The sequence below is a fragment of the Lithobates pipiens genome, unplaced genomic scaffold (assembly GCF_037356315.1).
Source record: "Lithobates pipiens isolate NorthernLeopardFrog02 unplaced genomic scaffold, aLitPip1_a1.2 Scaffold_28, whole genome shotgun sequence".
NCBI lineage: Eukaryota > Metazoa > Chordata > Amphibia > Anura > Ranidae > Lithobates > Lithobates pipiens.
Window position 1 is genome coordinate 170,164,436 of NW_027507789.1, and position 19,558 is coordinate 170,183,993.

Genomic DNA, 19,558 nt, shown 5'->3' on the forward strand with positions numbered 1-19,558 from the left:
ACCCCCTTCCTGCCCAGGCCATTTTTCAGCGCTGTCACACTTTGAATGACAGTGTGGCGTACTTGTTCTCGATCATCCACCTTACTCCCCTGATCTGACCCCTGTGGACTTCTTTCTGTTTCCCTGCCTGAAGAATGTCATAAAAGTTGCGTGTTTTGTGGAAGTGGCGGCAATCCAAAAGCGATCGCGCTGCGCGCGCACGTCGGTTGCGGCGTGTTCCTGGGAACACTGCTCATCACCGATGCTGGTAAACAGCCATTGGCCGCCTGACCCACGTGATCGGCTGTGATCGTTTCACAGCCGATCACTAAAATGTAAACAAACCGCGGTAACGTGATGTTACCGGGTTCTCCTCCTCACACACCGATCGTGTGTGAGGAGGAGATTGCGGTAACATCTCGTTACCGCTTACAGTGTACACCAATCACACTGATTGCCCCCCCCCAATAAAGAGGACCTGTCACCACCCCTCATAGTACCTGTCACTCACAGTCAATCAGATTACCTGTCATAGTCCATCAGAGTACCTGTCACAGTCCATCAGATTACCCGAGTACCTGTCGCAGTCCATCAGATTACCCGAGTACCTGTCGCAGTCCATCAGATTACCCGAGTACCTGTCACAGTCCATCAGAGTACCCGAGTACCTGTCACAGTCCATCAGAGTACCCGAGTACCTGTCGCAGTCCATCTGAGTACCCGAGTACCTCTCCCAGTTCATCTGAGTACCCGAGTACCTGTCACAGTTCATCTGAGTACCTATCACAGTCCATATGAGTACCTGAGTACCTATCACCGCCCTTCAGAGTACCCAAATACCAGTCACCAGGCCATCAGAGTACCTGAGTACCTGAAGGTACTACTTCAATGTTGGTGCTCTGTATGTTGCCAGGCTGTGTAAAAGTCTCACACATGTGGTATCGCCATACTCGGGAAGAGTAGCAGAATGTATTTTGGGGTGTAATTTGTTGTATGCATATGCTGCGTGTGAGAAATAACCTGATAATATGACAATTTTGTAAAAAAATAAAAAATAATAAAAAAAATCTTCATTTTGCAAAGAATTGTGGGAAAAAAATGATAACTTAAAAAAACTCACCATGCTACTTACTTAATACCTTGGAATGTCTACTTTCTAAAAAGGGGTCATTTGGGGGGTATTTGTACTTTCCTGACTTGTTAGTGTCTCAAGAAATGAGATACACCTGATGTACTGAAGGCCTGATCAGATGTGATAAATTTTCAGCGATTGGCACCATAGTTTGTAGACTCTATAACTTTCACAAAAACCAAATAATATACATTAATGTGGGTTATTTTTTTACCAAAGATATGTAGCAGTATAAATTTTGGCCCAAATTTCTGAAGAAAAATTACTAATTAGCAAAAATTTATGACAGAAACAAAGAATTTATTTATAGCACAAAAAATAAAAAACCCACTAGTGATTAAATACCACTAAAAGAAAGCTCTATTTGTGTGGAAAAAAGGACACAAGTTTCACATGGGTACAGTGTTGCATGACTAAGCAATTGTCATTCAAACTGTGAGAGAGCTGAAAGCTGAAAATTGGTCTGGTCAGGAAGGGGGTGTAAGTGTACTGTATTGAGGTGGTTAAGGATGGTGATTATTTTGAAGGCCAATAAAGGTAATTTGTTTGTATCTTCTGTTTTTTTTTTCTGATATTATTAACCAAATGTTTTAGCCCTTGTACACACGGTCGGAGATTCCGACAACCAAATCCGTCGGAGTAATTCCGACAGATTAATTACGGAAGAGGCTCGGAAGTGATGTTGCATACACACGGTCAGACTAAGTTGTCGGAAAATCCGATTGTACATAACGTGATGGCGTTATTTCATTACGACGGGACTACGTTCAGGCTAGTAGCCAATAGGTTTGGTCTAGGAATTTGATCTGAGCATGCGTGGCCCTTTGTCCGTCGGAGTAGGCTACTCATGATCGGAGTATGTCCGATCGGAGCATTTTGTCGGAAAATTTTACCAGCAAGTTGGAAAAGTTGGTCCGTCGGATATTCCGACGGAAACAGTCCGATGGAGGCCACACACAGTCGGAATATCCGACAAAACGGTCCGATAGGACACATTCCGTCGGAATCTCCGACCATGTGTACAAGGGCTTAGACACACCTCTTATGGTTTCAACTATTTTTTAGAAAGAAAGAAAACTGTTGCTGTAGCCAGGGCAGGACTTACCATTGGGCTTGACTGGGCTCAAGCCCATGGGCCCCGCCCAATAGGGGGCCCCGCCGAGATACATAGCCGAGTATACTCGGCTCAGCTCCGCTCACAGTCACATCCAGCCCCGACCTATGATGGACATAACACAGGGACTGGGCGTGACTGTGAGCCGAGCTGAGTACACTACTCTTGGCTCCTCTCGGGACTGCGAGAGGACCCGAGAGCCGCTGAGAGGACCGGAGAGCTGACGAGAGGACCGGAGAGCCGACGAGAGGACCCGAGAGCCGCCGAGATACACAGGACTAGAAGTTAGGGCCCGAAAGTGACTCAAGCCCAGGGGCCCCCACCACCGTAAGTCCTGCCCTGGCTGTAGCTACCTAAAAAGTGTTATGGCGCATACACACGACCAGACTTTCTGGCAGAAAAGGTCAGACGGAATCATTCCGTCGGATATTGCTATCGTGTGTGAGCTCCATCTGACTTTTTTCTTCAAAAATTCAGACAGACCTAGAAATAGAACATGTTTCAAATTTGTCCGATGGAATCAATTGCTATCGGGAAAATCATTTGTATGCTGGTCTGACGGACCAAATACGACGCAAGGGCAGTTATTGGCTACTGGCTATTAAACTTCCTTTTCTAGTCCCGTCGTATATCATCACGTTTAAAACAAACGGACTTTGAGTGTGGGCAAGTCCTTCGGTGGGAACTCCGTCGGGAAGACCGTCTGACCTTTTCTGACAGAAAGTCCGGTCGTGTGTATGCGGCATAACAGGGAGATAATGCTACTGCGTGATTTCATAGCAGAACCAACAACTTTGTCAACCGTGACCCTACTATAGGAATGAAAAAATAACAGATTTACATTCAAGATCAACAGGTAATAAAACTGTGCTATGGAAAAAAACAAAAAATATTGTGCTATAGAGAGTGACAGACTGCAGTATGTACCTTGGTTATTTTTCCAAAGTTCAACTTTAATACACAACCCAGGTAGAAAGGAAAGAAAATCATGTATCAAGTTCTGCAGAACCTACTTACCCTGTTGTGACCTGAGACCTGTCAATCTCTTTCTGCCCAGGTAGTCCTATCCACTAAAACCCTATGTGGCTCCTTCACTTCAGTTGGGTGGGAAATAACCAGAGGCAGTGGTGCATAGTAGCTGGTAAATTTTCCTGGCAAGTAGACACACTCACCACCAGTAAGGGGACACACAACACCCACCATCAATAATTGGACACACACCACTAGGGATGAGCTTTGTGTTTGAGTCGAACATACGTTCGACTCGAACATCGGCTGTTCGCCCGTTCGGCGAATTTCGAACGTTGTGGGTCGTTCGTGCCAAATTCGTGTGGCGCTCACGGCCCACAATGCACTGCGCCATCGCAGTGCATTGCTGGCTCATGATTTGCCAAGCATGCACTGTGACCCCTCATGCTTGGCCAATCACAGCGCCGGCAGTGAGGAGAGCCATGATTGGCCACATGCAGGATGCCTGTGGCCAATCACAGCTCAGGCTGTGTAGTACACGCCCCACACTATATAAGGCCGCCAGCGCGGCGGCCTTGTGTAGTGTGTTGGCGTCTGTAGGAGTTAGTGGGTGTTCTGTGTACCTTCAACACAGTATACACCGATCATTATCGGCCGATTTTTCGTTCTTGCTCTTCTGTAGTGGTTGTTGTCTGCGTGCCCTGACCGCAGTATACACCGCTATATCCACCTATATAGCTAACTATCTTGCTCTTTTTTAATAGAGCTTGCAGTCAGTTGTAGGAGATTGTGCGTGCTCTGAACCCAGTATACACCGCTATATCCACCTATATAGCCAGCTATCTTGCTAGTTTTAAATAGAGCTTGCAGTCAGTTGTAGGAGATTGTGCATGCTGTCTGCGTGCCCTGAACCCAGTATACACCGCTATATCCACCTATATAGCTAGCTATCTTGCTCGTTTTTTTTTTTTTTTCAATTGTATTTTTATTGAAAATTTTCCAGAGAGAATATACAAAGGGAAGTATAACAACAAATGATTGTCAGTGTCAACAATGTTACAGACCATAGGCCAAAGAGCAAGAAAAGAAAAATAAACAGAAAATAAACACAAGAAAAAAAAAGTAATATAATAGTCAGGCAATATCAAGTCACAGGCACAGTTAAAGCAGTAATGCATCCAGTCCACGGGGGGAAGAGTCAGGAGGGGGGGGTATAGGAAAAAGTCCAATGGGTGGGTAGGCCAGATAGCTATGTGTCTACAAGAAAAGCATAGCCAACCACTGGGTCTGGGGTACGCTCATTTCCGGGAGGAGCCTATACCAGACTGAGGCATCCTCAGGGAGAGACATATACTGGCGGGGGGGGGGGGTAAGGAAAGACCTCAAGTAATCTTTAAGGGGGGGCTGTAGGGAGTCCCGGATTAAGCTGGGAATGGTCCCATAAGTCCCAAACTCTGGAAACTCTGGAAAACCTAGGCAGAGTATCATGAATAACAGCGGTAAGGTGCTCCATCCTACGAAACTGTTCCAGAGTTTGCAATATCTGTGGGAGCGTTGGCGGGGACTGCGGCAGCCATCTGACTGGTATGGCCCGTCTTGCTGCCAGTAGAATATAGCCTAAAAGTTTCTGGACATTGGCAGGCAGGTCAGGAAAGGGTAAGCCTAGCAGAAAGTGGATTGGGGTTAGAGGAAGGATAGTGTCGGAAAGTTCTTGCAAATATACATGGACCGAGGACCAAAAGGGTTTAATGACCGAACATTCCCAGAAGATGTGAAAAAGAGATCCAATAGCCTTCCAACATCTCCAGCAGAGTGGGGAAGCCCGGGGATCGTATCTATGTAGGAGCTGTGGGGTCCTGTACCAAAACATTAGGATTTTATAGATTGTCTCTTTCTGTTCTACACATCGAGATGCTTTAGAGGCAGTCTCCCAAATTTTCAGCCACTGGGGGGTGGTAATGGTCTGGCCAAGAAGCCGAGACCACTTGCGCATATAGAGGTGACCTGGGCCAGAAAGAGAGGGAGAGGCCTGTAAGTACTTGTAAATCTCAGAGATGAGTCTCGTTTGGTATGGACCTTGGGAGCAGAGAAGTTCAAAAGGGGTAGGGTTACTCAAGGTAAGGGTGGGGTTTTTGGAGCTAAAGTAATGTCTGATTTGAAGATAGGAGTAAAACAAACCCTTGGGGACCTGAAATTTTAGTTGAACATCAGCGAAGGATAGAAGCGAATGTGTAAGTGGATGTACCAGATTACGAAGTTGGAAAACGCCCACACGTGTCCAAGGGAGCATGCGCGAGTAAGACAGGCTGTCCGGGATGTCAGGGTTGAACAATACGTTTAATAATGGCGAGCACGGAGAGAGGTCAGGGAGAAACGCTGGGCACATTTCTTCCAAATAGAAAGGGTAAAGAGCATGGGGCGCAGAGAAAGGTTCTTAAGTTGATGTATGGAAGTTTCCAATTCTGCCCAAATCATCGAGCAGGGGTGGACCGGGATAGTAATGCTCATTTCAATGTCAGACCACACACTGGATGACATTCTATGTGACCATACTATGACCGGTTTCAAGTGTGTAGCATAATAATATTTAAGGTGGTCCGGGGCCCCCAGTCCACCTCTAGCTCTGGGAGTGAGCACTACTGAACTAGCTATCCTGTGGGCCTTATAGCGCCAGATAAAGTTAAGGAAGGACCTCTGAGTCGCTTTGAGTTGGGACATGGGAACGGGGATCGGTAACGTTTCAAATAGGTATAAAAGTCGTGGCATGATAGACATCTTCAGGACATTGATGCGACCCAAGAGGGAAATGGGATACAAGTCCCATTGTCGCAAGAGTCGGTCGATGTCCCGAAAGAGTGGTGGGAAATTAGCATGATACAGGCTAGAGTAGGAAGAGGTAAGGTGAACCCCTAGATATTTGAGGGAGTCCGTACACCAACGGTAAGCGTAGTTGCGCTGCAAAGGGACAAGATCTACGGGGGGGAATAAGGATAGGTAGAACTTCCGTCTTGTTAGTGTTGATTTTATATCCAGAGATCGAGCTAAATTGGTGCAGGAGAGCATGTAGAGAGGGAAGGGAGGTGTGGGGTCTGGTTAAAGTCAGTAGGATATCGTCAGCATATAGAGACAATTTATACTCTGTTTGGCGTAGTTGTACCCCTCGAATGTCAGGGTGGTTACGGATAGCCGCTGCCAGGGGTTCCAAACAGAGAATAAAGATCAAGGGGGATAGTGGACAGCCCTGCCTAGTGCCATTACTGAGGGAGAAAGATGGTGATAAGTAGGAGGATAGTTGAACTTGCGAAGATGGTCTGGAATACAGTGCCCTCAGGGCAGCGACAAAGGGACCTGTAATGCCAAAGTGAGAGAGCGTGGCAAACATAAATGGCCAGCTGAGTCTATCGAACGCCTTTTGAGCGTCAAGGCTCAGTATAAGAGCTGGGCAGTTCGTTTTGTTTAGTAAGTCGATCAAATCTACAGTATGTCTAGTATTGTCTCCCGCATGCCTAGCCAGTACAAAACCGACTTGGTCCTTGTGGATGAGTTGCGGTAGTAAACGGGACAGCCTATTCGCCAATATTTTGGTGAAAATTTTGTAATCGGAATTTAGCAGCGCGATAGGCCTGTAATTATCTGGGAGGGAGGGGTCTTTATCAGGTTTCGGGATCACAGATACGTGAGCATGGAGAAACTGGGGGTCAGGAATGGTGCCTTTCAATAAGGAAGAGAATAGGGAAAGAAGGTGCGGATTCAGCAACGGAAGGAAAGTTTTGTAGTAAGAGTAAGGTAGGCCATCAGGGCCAGGGGCTTTTTGAGTGGGAAGATTCTCCACTACCGCAGCTAATTCCTCAGGGGAGATAGTGGAGTTTAAAGATGGGAGGTGGTCAGGGGAAAGCTGGGGGAGGGGCAGTGATTCCACAAAGGAGTTAAATTTCTCCTGGGTGAAAGTGTATTGATCATCAGTGAGCAAACAGTTATACAGCTTATGGTAGAAGTTGCCAAATGTTTTAGACATTGTGAGAGGGCAGTAAGTGGAGGAACCGTCGGGCTGTTTAAGGGAGTCGGGATAGGCTTGGAAAGGTCTAGGTTTAAGTTTGTTTACTAGTATCCGGTGGGGTTTGTTAGAGTACTCGTAAAACTTCTGTTTTGACCATAGGAGGGATTTGTCTATCTTCTGCATATCAAGTGATCTAAGGAGGTTGCGTAGGTAGACAACAGTCCTAAGCCCTGACACCGTGGGAGAAGAAAACAAACGGTCTTCGGCCTTGCGAAGCCTGAGAAGAGCCGAGGCTCTTTGGTGTGTGGCGTCTTTTTTGAGTCGGGAGCTTATTGCAATACAATGCCCCCTGAATACAGGTTTATGTGCCTCCCACAGAGTCGAGGGCTCGGAGACGGAGCCAGCGTTAAGCTCAAAATACTCAGTAAGGCATGTGGTCAGTTGAGCTTTAGTCTCAGGGTTACGTAGAAGAGTCTCATTGAGCCTCCAGTGACAGGAGCGGGGGAAGGCCGAGGATAGGGAGAGTTCTAAATGGACAGAGGAATGATCCGACCATGGGACAGGATTAATTTCCGAGGATACAGCAGCTGTCAAGAGGGGTGTGGAGATGAAAAAGTGGTCTAATCTAGAGGAGTTTGTGAGGGTGGGAGTAGAAAGTATAGTGTTTCTGAGTAGGATGTTTAATTTTCCATATGTCTAATAAACGTTGGGTTCTGATAAGTCTGCGGAACGATTTGGAGAGGGAGTCTACATTGGAGGGGGTCTTAGGGGGGAACAAAACATGTTTGTCTTTACCAGGGGACATGACCATATTAAAATCTCCACCAATGACTGTAAAAGGGTGTGCATACTTATCTAACATGTCAAAAACAGCACTGCGGAAGCGAACTTGACCAGAATTGGGAGCATATACATTTAGGATCGTGACAGGTTGAGACTGAAACATGCAATCCAGAATAATAAATCTGCCCTGGGGGTCCAGGTAAGTAGATTGAATTCGCAACGGGCAGGAGCGGCCAATCAGGATTGCCACGCCCGCCTTGCCAGACGGATCCAAAGCCAGAAAGGAGATCGGAAATGTTTTGCTGGCAAATTTAAGGGAACCCCCAGGACGGAAGTGCGTCTCCTGGATCAGTATCACGTCCGCCTTAGAAGCTTTAAACTCTTTCAGGGTCAACCACCTCTTCCGAACAGAGTTTAAACCTTTCACATTACAGGTAAAAAATTTCAACGACATATCAGAGGAGATTGGTGAAAGAGCATAGAAAGAAGCATGAAACGTCAGTGGAGGTTGAGTCCCAAGCGGTAGGGAGGAGGAAGCAAGAGGAGAAAAAGAAACAAAGGGAGAGAAAGAGAGAGCTTGACATTTTGGTAAATAGTGGTGTGACAATAATATCGACAATGACATACATCTAGAAAATTGTGGCTGTCGGTCACCAAGGAAGACAAAGGAGACCGAGGCCTGACTAAAAAGAACTTCCCAAGAGAAACTCGTGTAAAGGTGAGCGGTGTCACAAGGATATGTGAATCATCGGAAAAAAGCTGTAGACAAAAACCAAAAACATTTAAAAAAAACAAAAAAAAGCAGCCTATGGGGAGACTGCATGGGCAGCAGCCACAAAAAAGAACAAAAAAAAAGAAAAACCAAAAATAAAAATGACATCCGAAGAGAAACCCGGAGGAAAACAACCTCCAGGAAGCCCAGGTCCGAGCCCGGGACCAAAACAGGGGTCGCGAGGACCGCCTAAAGTGGGGGGGGGGGGGGGGGAGGAGCCCATAGGCCACCTCCCGCCTTCCATAGCTGGAAAAACGAATTCAGCCAACTTTCAAAAAGTGAACGTAGCAACCGTGTAAGAGAATGCAAGAAAAAAAAAGAAAAAAAGAAAAAAAAAACAGGATGAGTAATAATATAACAGTCAAAAGGCAATATACTAAAGTTGCAAACAGTAGAAAAAAGAGCATTGAACAATGAACAGTGCACCCCGTGGGCGTCGGGGAATAAGTGTGGGGGATCCACCATGGTATAATGACATAAAACTGCACCATGGAAAATCCAACAGGGCCCCATCTAGGGGGGTAGATAAGCTCAATCTTGTTCCGATGCAGTGTTCCTCAAGTCGGGGGTCTGAAGGAAGGTCTCCGTTGAGGGGTGAGGTTGGATCTAGAAGGCTTTGGTCGAACTGGGGTCCATATCCGGGCAGGAAGTGCGGACGGCCGAGGTGTAGAGGGAAGCGGAGTAGGTTCTTCGTCTGGAAGAGGAGGGAGGCCAAGACTACGCAGGAAGGCGTCGCTTTCATGTAGATCACGAAGAGAGAATTGAGTGCCTTCACCGAGAGGCGGAAGGGAAAACCCCATCTGTATGGAACCTTGTGGGTTTGGAGATGAAGCGTCAAGGGACGCAGGTTCCGTCGTCTTGCCAAGGTAATGGGCGAGAGATCATTGAAGATTTGAATTTTGGCACCTTTAAAGTCCAACTTGGATTGATTACGAGTGGCGAGTGTAAGTGCTTCCTTACTGTCAAAGTAGTGGAACCGAACCACCACGTCCCTCGGGTTTGCACCTGCAGGGGGTTTAGGCGCCAGTGATCTATGGGCCCTGTCTAATTGCCAATCAATATCTGGAACTTGGGGGGCCACCACGTTAAACAGGCTTAGAAGGTAGGAGCGGAGATCCCTGTCCTCCACCACCTCAGGAATGCCTCTAATCCGCAGGTTCTGCCTGCGTTCACGATTCTCGAGGTCTTCTTGTTGTGTTTGGAGTTGAGAAACAAAGTGTTTAACAGCGGCGTTATCTTCCTCTAACACTTGAACATATTGGACCAGTTCATCAAATTTAGTCTCTAGGGTGTCCGTGCGGCCGCCCAATTGGTCAATCTCACCCCTCAGCTCCTTGGCAAGCTTCCCAATTTCCTGAGTTATGGAGTGAGTGATAGCTTTGAGCAGGGATTGGAGCTTAGCGTCCAGGACATCTGCCGTCAGCAAAGTGGGGGACCCCTGGTCTAGGGTGGGTGAGGGAGCATCCGGGCAGTTCAAATCTGGTTCATGGCGAGTTGGAGGGTCTAATGCAGGGTCTCCCTCCAGTTGGGAGAAGGGGATGGACTTGTGTAGATAACGGTCCATGGTGGATGAAGTTTGGGGGAGAAGTACAGAAGCGTAGGACTTTCTTTGATCTCCTATCATCCCCATGGGGTGCACGGCCGGGCTGAGTGGGTGAGGATGCGACTCCCGGAGGTAGTAAAGCTGCAAATTGCTGAGAAGGAGCCTCAAGAAGGCGGGGGTGGGGGCATGGCCCCAAAATCACATGGTTGCCATAGTAAAGGGGGGCTCACATGTTCCAGCAGTCAATAGGCCTGGGCAAGTAGGCACAGGAGTGGAAGGGGGGGCAGGGGAGATGCAGGGAAATTCGGGGGGTGGGGGCAAAACAGTCAGCCCAGGTGGACGTGGGGGGAAGCAGGGGCACAGGGGGGGGATGAAAGGGGGGTGGTAGCAGAGAGGTACCTGTTGAGATGGCAGAACACTGCTTTGTGTACCGTTGAGTCCAGGTGGAGGCAATCCCAGTGGGGGAGAGCAGCTCGGAATCCTCCAGGGACCTCTGGCAGGTTGCACCACAGATGGAGGGTGAGGGTAGATGCAGCCCCCTTCAACAGCAGTCACCAGCACCTCCGCTAGGCAAGTAGGTCGAGTAGGCCCGAGGCCTAAAGATGGCGGCCGGCCTCGTGTGGAAGAGGCTCTGCGGTAGGCCTCAGCGCGGCCGGAGCTTTCGGAGGCGGTTCAAGCCACCTCCGCTGGTCGTCTCTATCCCCGATGGCCGTGGAGGGACGTCAGCCGCGCTTCAGGGCACCCGGGATGGCACGGAGGTCCGGGGATAAGGTAGGCCCCAAGATGGCGGCGGCGGTCCGGCGGGCAGAAGTAGGCCGCGAGCCTGGATGGGGCTCGAGCGGCCGGTAGAACTCACAAAAACCTCCCTGGATGGCGCGGGAGGGCTTCGGCACCCAGCGGGGGGAGTCCAGAGCTCTCTCCCCGCTCGGATCGTCCCGATGGTGGCGGATGAAGCGGCGGCTGTGTCGGAGCACTGGCATAGCACGTCCGCTCCCGTCGACTTCCCATCTTGCTCGTTTTAAATAGAGCTTGCACTCAGTTGTAGGAGATTGTGCATGCTGTCTGCGTGCCCTGAACCCAGTATACACCGTTATATCCACCTACATAGCTCTTCTCTAATTGAGCCATCTGCCATCTGCAGGAGTTAGTGGGTGTTGTGCATGCCTCCAGCACAATATACACTACCCAATTGCTGGTTTTCCCAACTCCCTTTAGGCCATTACCATGTCTGGAAGGCCAGCAAGGAGAGGCAGACAGGCGCGAGCCGATAAAAGAGGGCAAGCAGGCTCTGTGTCTAGAGACAACAGTGCTAGTCGTGGACGCGGTGCATCGTCATCATCAGCACGTGGCCATGGGACACGCTTGTCCTTCTTTTCGGCAGCTGGACATGTTGAGCCGCAACATGCCAACGACTTGATAGAGTGGATGACCAAGCCCTCTTCATCCTCCTCATCCTCTCTCACCCAGGCTCAGGGTACTAGCAAAGCAGCTGCCAACGCATCATCTTCCCTCCTCTCAATGTCATCATCAGTGACTCCTTCCCTAGACCCACCACGTCCTCCTGAGGAGTCTCCTGAACTCTTTGAGCACAGTGTTGGGTACATGCTCCAGGAGGATGCCCAGTGTTTTGTAGGCTCTGATGATGATACTCAGCTAGAGGAAGGCAGTAGCGTAAATGCAGAGAGGGGATGCTCAAGAAGGACAGCAATCTGGCAGTCATGTTCCACAAGCTGCAGCATACTGCCAGGTTTGCTCCAGCGATGAAGAGGGAGGGGATGATGAGGGCACTGACTCCACATGGGTGCCTGGTAGGAGATAGGAGGAGGAGAAGGAGGCACATGTCCAATGAGGCAGGATGCCCTCCGAGGGGGCAGCTTAGGGGCAGCACACCGACTGAATCACACCGCAGAGCATCTGCCTGTGCAGGGCGCTGCCTCTGCACGTTATTCTAAAAGTTCTTTGGTGTGGGCCTTTTTTGAGACGAGTGCATCAGATCGCACCGCTGCTATTTGCAACATATGTCTCAAGCGTATCTCGCGTGGCCAAAACATCAGCCGCTTGGGCACCACATGCTTGACCAGAAATATGTTGACCTGCCATGCAGCTCGTTGGCAAGCGTACCTCAAAGACCCACACCAAAGAACAAAGCGGACCTCTCCTTGCTCCTCATCAGCTGGGATCTCCAATCCCACTAGACCTTCAGTCCTCTCTGAAACCTGCTCTGAGAGGAATAAGGGTGTAGAATTTGGTGTGTCACAGCCAAGTGCTTCCGGGCACTCTGCTAGCAGTACACCCACGTCCGATTATAGCAGGCAAATGTCCCTGCCCCAGCTGCTGGACCGGCGAAAGAAGTTCACTCCCAGCCATCCACATGCCCAGCAGTTGAATGCTAGCTTGGCTAAATTGCTAGCACTTCAACTGCTGCCTTTTCAGTTGGTAGACTCGGCCCCCTTCCGTGAGTTTGTACAATGTGCGGTTCCTCAGTGGCAGGTCCCCAAACGCCACTTTTTCTCACGGAAGGCGATTCCGGCTCTCTACCGGCATGTGGAAGGCAATGTCCTTGCCTCGCTGGACAGGGCAGTCAGCGGTAATGTGCATATTACCGCTGACTCATGGTCCAGCAGGCATGGACAGGGACGTTACCTGTCTTTCACGGTCCATTGGGTCACTCTTCTGGCAGCTGGGAAGGATGCAGGACAAGGTGCAGTAGTGTTGGAGGTTGTTCCGCCACCACGCCTCCAAAATGCTACTATTGGTTGTGACACACCTCTCTCCTCCACCCCCTCCTCTTCTTCTTCCTCCATGGCCTCTTCCAGTGCTCTGTCCTCAGAACCAGCGGTGCTCCGTAGGCGTTCCAGGGGCTACGCAAGTACGCAGGCAAAACGATGCCATGCTGTGCTTGCGCTGGTTTGTTTGGGGGACAGGAGCCACACTGGGGCGGATGTTTTGTCAGCTCTGCAGGGGCAGGCTGAGAGGTGGTTGACACCACGCCAGCTTAAGCCAGGAATGGTGGTTTGCGACAATGGCACCAACCTCCTCTCCGCCCTCCGACAGGGACAACTGACCCATGTGCCCTGTGTGGCTCACGTCCTTAACCTGGTGGTGCAGCGGTCCTTGGGCAGGTACCCGGGCTTACAGGATGTCCTGAAGCAGGCCAGGAAAGTCTGTGTGCATTTCTGCCGATCATTTAATGCCTGTGCTCGGCTGGCTGAGCTCCAAAAGGAGTTGAACCTGCCCAAGAACCGCCTTATATGTGACATGCCCACCAGGTGGAACTCAACGTTGGCCATGCTGCAGCGGCTACACACACAGCAGAGGGCCATCAATGAGTACCTGTGTGCGACTACGGCACCAGGACAGGGTCAGGGGGGCTCGGTTTTTTCTCACCACAACAGTGGGGCATGATCAGGGATGCATGCACTGTCCTGTCTCCGTTTGAGGAGGCCACAAGGATGGTGAGCAGTGACAGTGCATGCATCAGTGACACTGTACCTCTTGTCCACCTCTTGGAGCATACGCTGCGTGGAATAATGGACAGGGCACTTGAGGCAGAACAGAGGCAGGAAGATGAGGACTTCCTTGCCTCTCAAGGCCCCCTTTATCCAGACAATGTTCCTACTGTGCCTCCCATCACACAGGAAGAGGATGAGGAGGAGGAGGATGATTGTGTCAGCATGGAGGTGGAGGCTGGCACTCAGCATCATCAGCAGCAGCAGCAGCAGCAGTCTTGTAGGGATGATTTACAGTCCCAAGAAACCCGTGGACTTGTACGTGGCTGGGAGGAGGTAGCTGCGGATCATGTTGTCCTTAGTAACCCAGAGGACCCCGGACCGAATGCCTCAGCTAACCTACGCTGCACGGCCTCCCTGATCCTGCAAAGCCTGCAGAAGGATCCTCGTATTCTTCGGATCAAGGAGAGGGACCATTACTGGCTGGCCACTCTCCTTGATCCACGGTACAAGGTTGCCGACCTTATCTTGCCGTCGCAGAGGGAGCAGAGGATGAGACATCTCCGGGAGGCCTTTCAAAAAAGTCTGTGCAACGCGTTCCCAGAGACTGGGAGGTTACAAACTCCTGGTCCTGGACAACGTGTTGCTGAGGCATCGGTCAGAAGGAGCGGTGGAGAAGGTGGCCGTCTGACCGATGCTTTCAGACAATTTTTTAGTCCGCAGCCCCAAGGTATGATCGGTTCCAGCAACCATCGCCAGTGTCTGATTTACATGTGCAGGAATACCTAGGGGCAAGGTCAGACTTGGACACCTTTCCCACCGAAAGTCCTCTGGCTTACTGGGTCTTGAGGATGTATCACTGGCCAGAGCTTGCACAGTATGCAACTGAGCTACTGGCCTGTCCTGCATCCAGCGTTCTTTCGGAACGCACCTTCAGTGCTGCTGGTGGCTTTGTTACCGATCACAGGGTGCGCCTGTCCACCGACTCAGTTGATCGACTGACCTTCATCAAGATGAATCAGTCTTGGATCACCCACAGCTACCAAGCACCTGAAGCTGATGTAACCGAATAATTTTTTTAGAAATATCACATCCCTTCAAGACTGCCTATGCTGATGCTGAGTGACTGTCCTGTTATGTTGATTGTCTATCCTATTCCTCCTCCGCTGATATGTTGGAAGAACATTTTTGGATCTGGGTGATGCCACCAGCCCAATTTTTCAGCCCCTGTTTAATAGGGGCGTTTAATTACAATTTTTGATGCAATGCTTTGCAGCAGGGCTCATTCCTGCACTACAACTAGTGTAGATGGGAGAGGTTGCAGTATCGTGGCACCAGTACCAGTGTCATCAGCCCAATTTTTCAGCCCCTGTTTAGCAGGGGCATGTAATTACAATTCTTGATATAATATTTCACAGGAGGGCCCCTTCCTGTGCCCACCCAGAGTAACTGTGAGAACTTATAGTGTTGTGGCACCAGCACCACAACCACCAAAGGTAAATTTTTCTACCACTGTTCAACAATGGCATGTAATTACAATTCTTGATATAATCGTTCACAGCAGGGCGTTCCAGCACCCACCAAGAGTCACTTTGAGGGCTTACAATGTTGTGGCAAAACCAACACCTTGTTCCACCATTTCTGCAGAGCATATAGGGCAGGCCCCTACTTTCAAACATCCAACTTACAAACATCTCCTACTTGCAAACGGAAGGAGACAACAGCAAGTGAGATGAAAAAAGACGGACGGCAAAACAAATTATACAGGGGTGATAACGCTTCCCCATGTTTTCCAAAAAGCTTAAAAATAGATTTTTTGACTGGAGCTACACTTTAACCACTTCCCGACCGCCGCACGACGATGTACGTCGACAGAATGGCACGGGCAGGCATATGGGCGTACCTGTACGTCCCTGCCTTCCCGCGGGTCGGGGGCCCGATCGGGCCCCCGCCCGGTGCCTGCGGCGGTCGGTATTCGTTCGCGAGTGATCCGGGATGAGGGGGCGGCCATTCATTCATGGCCACCCCCTCGCGATCGCTCCCGACGAATAGAAATCCTTCGTGACATCACTTCCTCTCCTGTAATGTAAACACAGGAGAGGAAGTGATGTAATCTCTCCTCCGTGTCGGTATTTTTCGTTCCGACACCGAGGAGAGAGGATCGGTGAGTTGCACCAACACGACACTTCACAGTAGAACATGCCAGGCACACTCACACCCCCCCGATCACCCCCCCCCCAATTACCCCTGCCCCCCAGTCACAGTGACACCAATGTCATTTTTTTTTTTTTTGCATTGGTGTCATTTGTGACTGTAATAACTGTTAGGGCAGTTAGGGTTAGCCCCCTTTAGTTCTAATGTACCCCCCTAACCCCCCCAATAAAGGTTTAACCCCGTGATCACCCCCCGTCACCAGTGTCACTAAGGCTGGGTTCACATTGCAGCGGTTTATGAGAACGAATGTGATTCGCACCGCACTGCAGTGCAAATCACATCCGATCTCTGTGCGATTCGAGTTCAGCCATACAGATAGTATGGCTGAATTCGCATCGCACCCGCCGCACCCGCCGCAGCAGAATCGGATCGCATGGGTGTTCACACCATGCGATCCGAGTTTGCAGATCGCACTGCGATATGCGAACTGATCTGGGGGTGTCATTAACATTTCACTGACACTCCCAGCAGTTCGCATAGGGCAGTGTGAACTGCTGCCGGGAGGCATGCGATGCGGGAACCCGCCGCGGATTCGTGGCGTTCCCGCATCGCTCCAGTGTGAACCCAGCCTAATAAGCGATCATTTTTCTGATCGCTGTATTAGTGTCACAGGTGACGCTAGTTAGGCAGGTAGGTATTTAGGTTCGCCGCAGCTTTTTATAGCGCCAGGGACCCCCATATACTACCGCATAAAGCCCCCTGATTGCCCCCTAGTTAACCCTTTCACCAGTGATCACCATATAACTGTTACAGGTGACGCTGGTTGGATAGTTATTTTTTTATAGTTTCAGGGCACCCGCCATTTATTACCTAATAAAGGTTTAACCCCCTGATCACCCGGCGGGTGTCATTTGTGACTGTAATAACTGTTAGGGCAGTTAGGGTTAGCCCCCTTTAGATCTATAGTACCCCCCTAACCCCCCCAATAAAGGTTTAACTCCGTCATCACCCCCCGTCGCCAGTGTCACTAAGGCTGGGTTCACATTGCAGCGGTTTATGAGAACGGATGTGATTCGCACCGCACTGCAGTGCAAATCACATCCGATCTCTGTGCGATTCGAGTTCAGCCATACAGATAGTATACAGATAGTATGGCTGAATTCGTGTCGCACCCGCCGCAAACTCGCACGGGACCCTTTTTTTGGTCCGCAGCAGAATCGGATCGCATGGGTGTTCACACCATGCGATCCGAGTTTGCAGATCGCACTGCGATATGCGAACTGATCTGGGGGTGTCATTAACATTTCACTGACACTCCCAGCAGTTCGCATAGGGCAGTGTGAACTGCCGCCGGGAGGCATGTGATGCGGGAACCCGCCGCGGATTTGTGGCGTTCCCGCATCGCTCCAGTGTGAACCCAGCCTAATAAGCGATCGTTTTTCTGATCGCTGTATTAGTGTCACAGGTGACGCTAGTTAGGCAGGTAGGTATTTAGGTTCGCCGCAGCTTTTTATAGCGCCAGGGACCCCCATATACTACCGCATAAAGCCCCCTGATTGCCCCCTAGTTAACCCTTTCACCAGTGATCACCATATAACTGTTACAGGTGACGCTGGTTGGTTAGTTATTTTTTTATAGTTTCAGGGCACCCGCCATTTATTACCTAGTCTCACTAGTGTACCCCTAAATTTAGGGGTGTCTACTTTCCAAAATGGGGTCATTTGGGGGGGGGTTTGTGCCATCTTGGCATTTTATGGCCTTCAAAACTGTAACGCCCTTAGAAAGCCTGAAGGCGGTGCTTGGTTTTCGGGGCCCCGTACGCGGCTAGGCTCCCAAAAAGTCCCACATATGTGGTATCCCCGTACTCAGGAGAAGCAGCAGAATTTATTTTGGGGTGTCATTTCACATATGCCCATGGCATGCGTGAGCAATATATCATTTAGTGACAACTTTGTGAAAAAAAAAAAAAAAAAGTTTGTAATTTTCCCGCAACTTGTGGCAAAATATAAAATATTCCATGGACTCAACATGCCTCTCAGCAAATAGCTTGGGGTGTCTACTTTCTAAAATGGGGTCATTTGTGGGGGTTTTGTGCCATCTTGGCATTTTATGGCCTTCAAAACTGTAATAGGTAGTGAGAAGTGAAATCAAAAATTTACGCCCTTAGAAAGCCTGAAGGCGGTGCTTGGTTTTCGGGGCCCCGTACGCGGCTAGGCTCCCAAAAAGTCCCACATATGTGGTATCCACGTACTCAGGAGAAGCAGCAGAATTTATTTTGGGGTGTCATTTCACATATGCCCATAGCATGTGTGAGCAATATATCATTTAGTGACAACTTTGTGTAAAAAAAAAAAAAAAATATTCAATGGGCTCAACATGCCACTTATCAATTTCCTTAGGGGGTCTACTTTCCAAAATGGGGTCATTTGGGGGGGTTTTGTACTGCCCTGCTATTTTAGCACCTCAAGAAATGAGATAGGCAGTCGTAAACTAAAAGCTGCGTAAATTCCAGAAAACGTACCTTAGTTTGTAGATGTAACAACTTTTGCGCAAACCAATAAATATACAGTTATTGACTTTTTTTTTACCAAAGACATGTGGCTGAATACATTTTGGCCTAAATGTATGACTAAAATTGAATTTATTGGATTTTTCTAATAACAAAAAGTAGAAAATATCATTTTTTTTCAAAATTTGCGGTCTTTTTACGTTTATATCGCAAAAAATAAAAATCGCAGAGGCAATCAAATACCATCAAAAGAAAGCTCTATTTGTGGGAAGAAAAGGACACAAATTTTGTTTGGGTACAACATTGCATGACCGCGCAATTACCAGTTAAAGCAGCGCAGTGCCAAATTGTAAAAAGACCTCTGGTCATTTACCAGCAAAATGGTCCGGTCTGAAAGTGGTTAAAAATGTACCAGTTGAAAATTACAAACAGATTCTACTTAACACAACAAACCTACACAGTCCCTGTCTTGTTTACACCACCTGTATACTGCTGTTCTGAGTATATAGGGCCTGGGGGGCCACACGTATTTCCTTTTTTTAATATGGGTACGGGGTTCCCCTTAATATCCGTACAAGACCCAAAGGGGCTGGTAATGGGCAGGGAGGGCTACCCATGCCATTTTTCTCAATGATTTTCAACCATATTGCAGGAACCAGATATAACATTAAAACCGCAAGCAGTTTTAAATGACGTTATTTCCGTTAAATGTCATTTTGTGCAGGGACTGTTCTAAACACGGGAACCACGTGGCACTTCACAGGCATACTACAGACACCCCCCAGGCACGATATTTAAAGGAATATTTCACTTTTTTTTCACTTTAATGGTCATTAAAATCAGTGCTCCCGCCAAAATGGCAATTTTTTAAAACATTTTAGGCATTGACCCATGTCCCCTGGGGCAGGAGCCAGGTCCCCAAACCCTTTTTAGGACAGTATCTTGCATATTAGCAGTTAAAATTAGCACTTTTAATTTCGAACATTCGAGTCCCATAGACTTCAATGGGGTTCTAACGTTCGTACGAATTTGGGGTATGTTCGAAAGTTCTGGTGCGAACCGAACCAGGGGGTGTTCGGCTCATCCCTACACACCACTGACCATCAGTTAGGGGGCACATACCACTGGCCAGCAGTAAGAAGGCACACAATACCAAA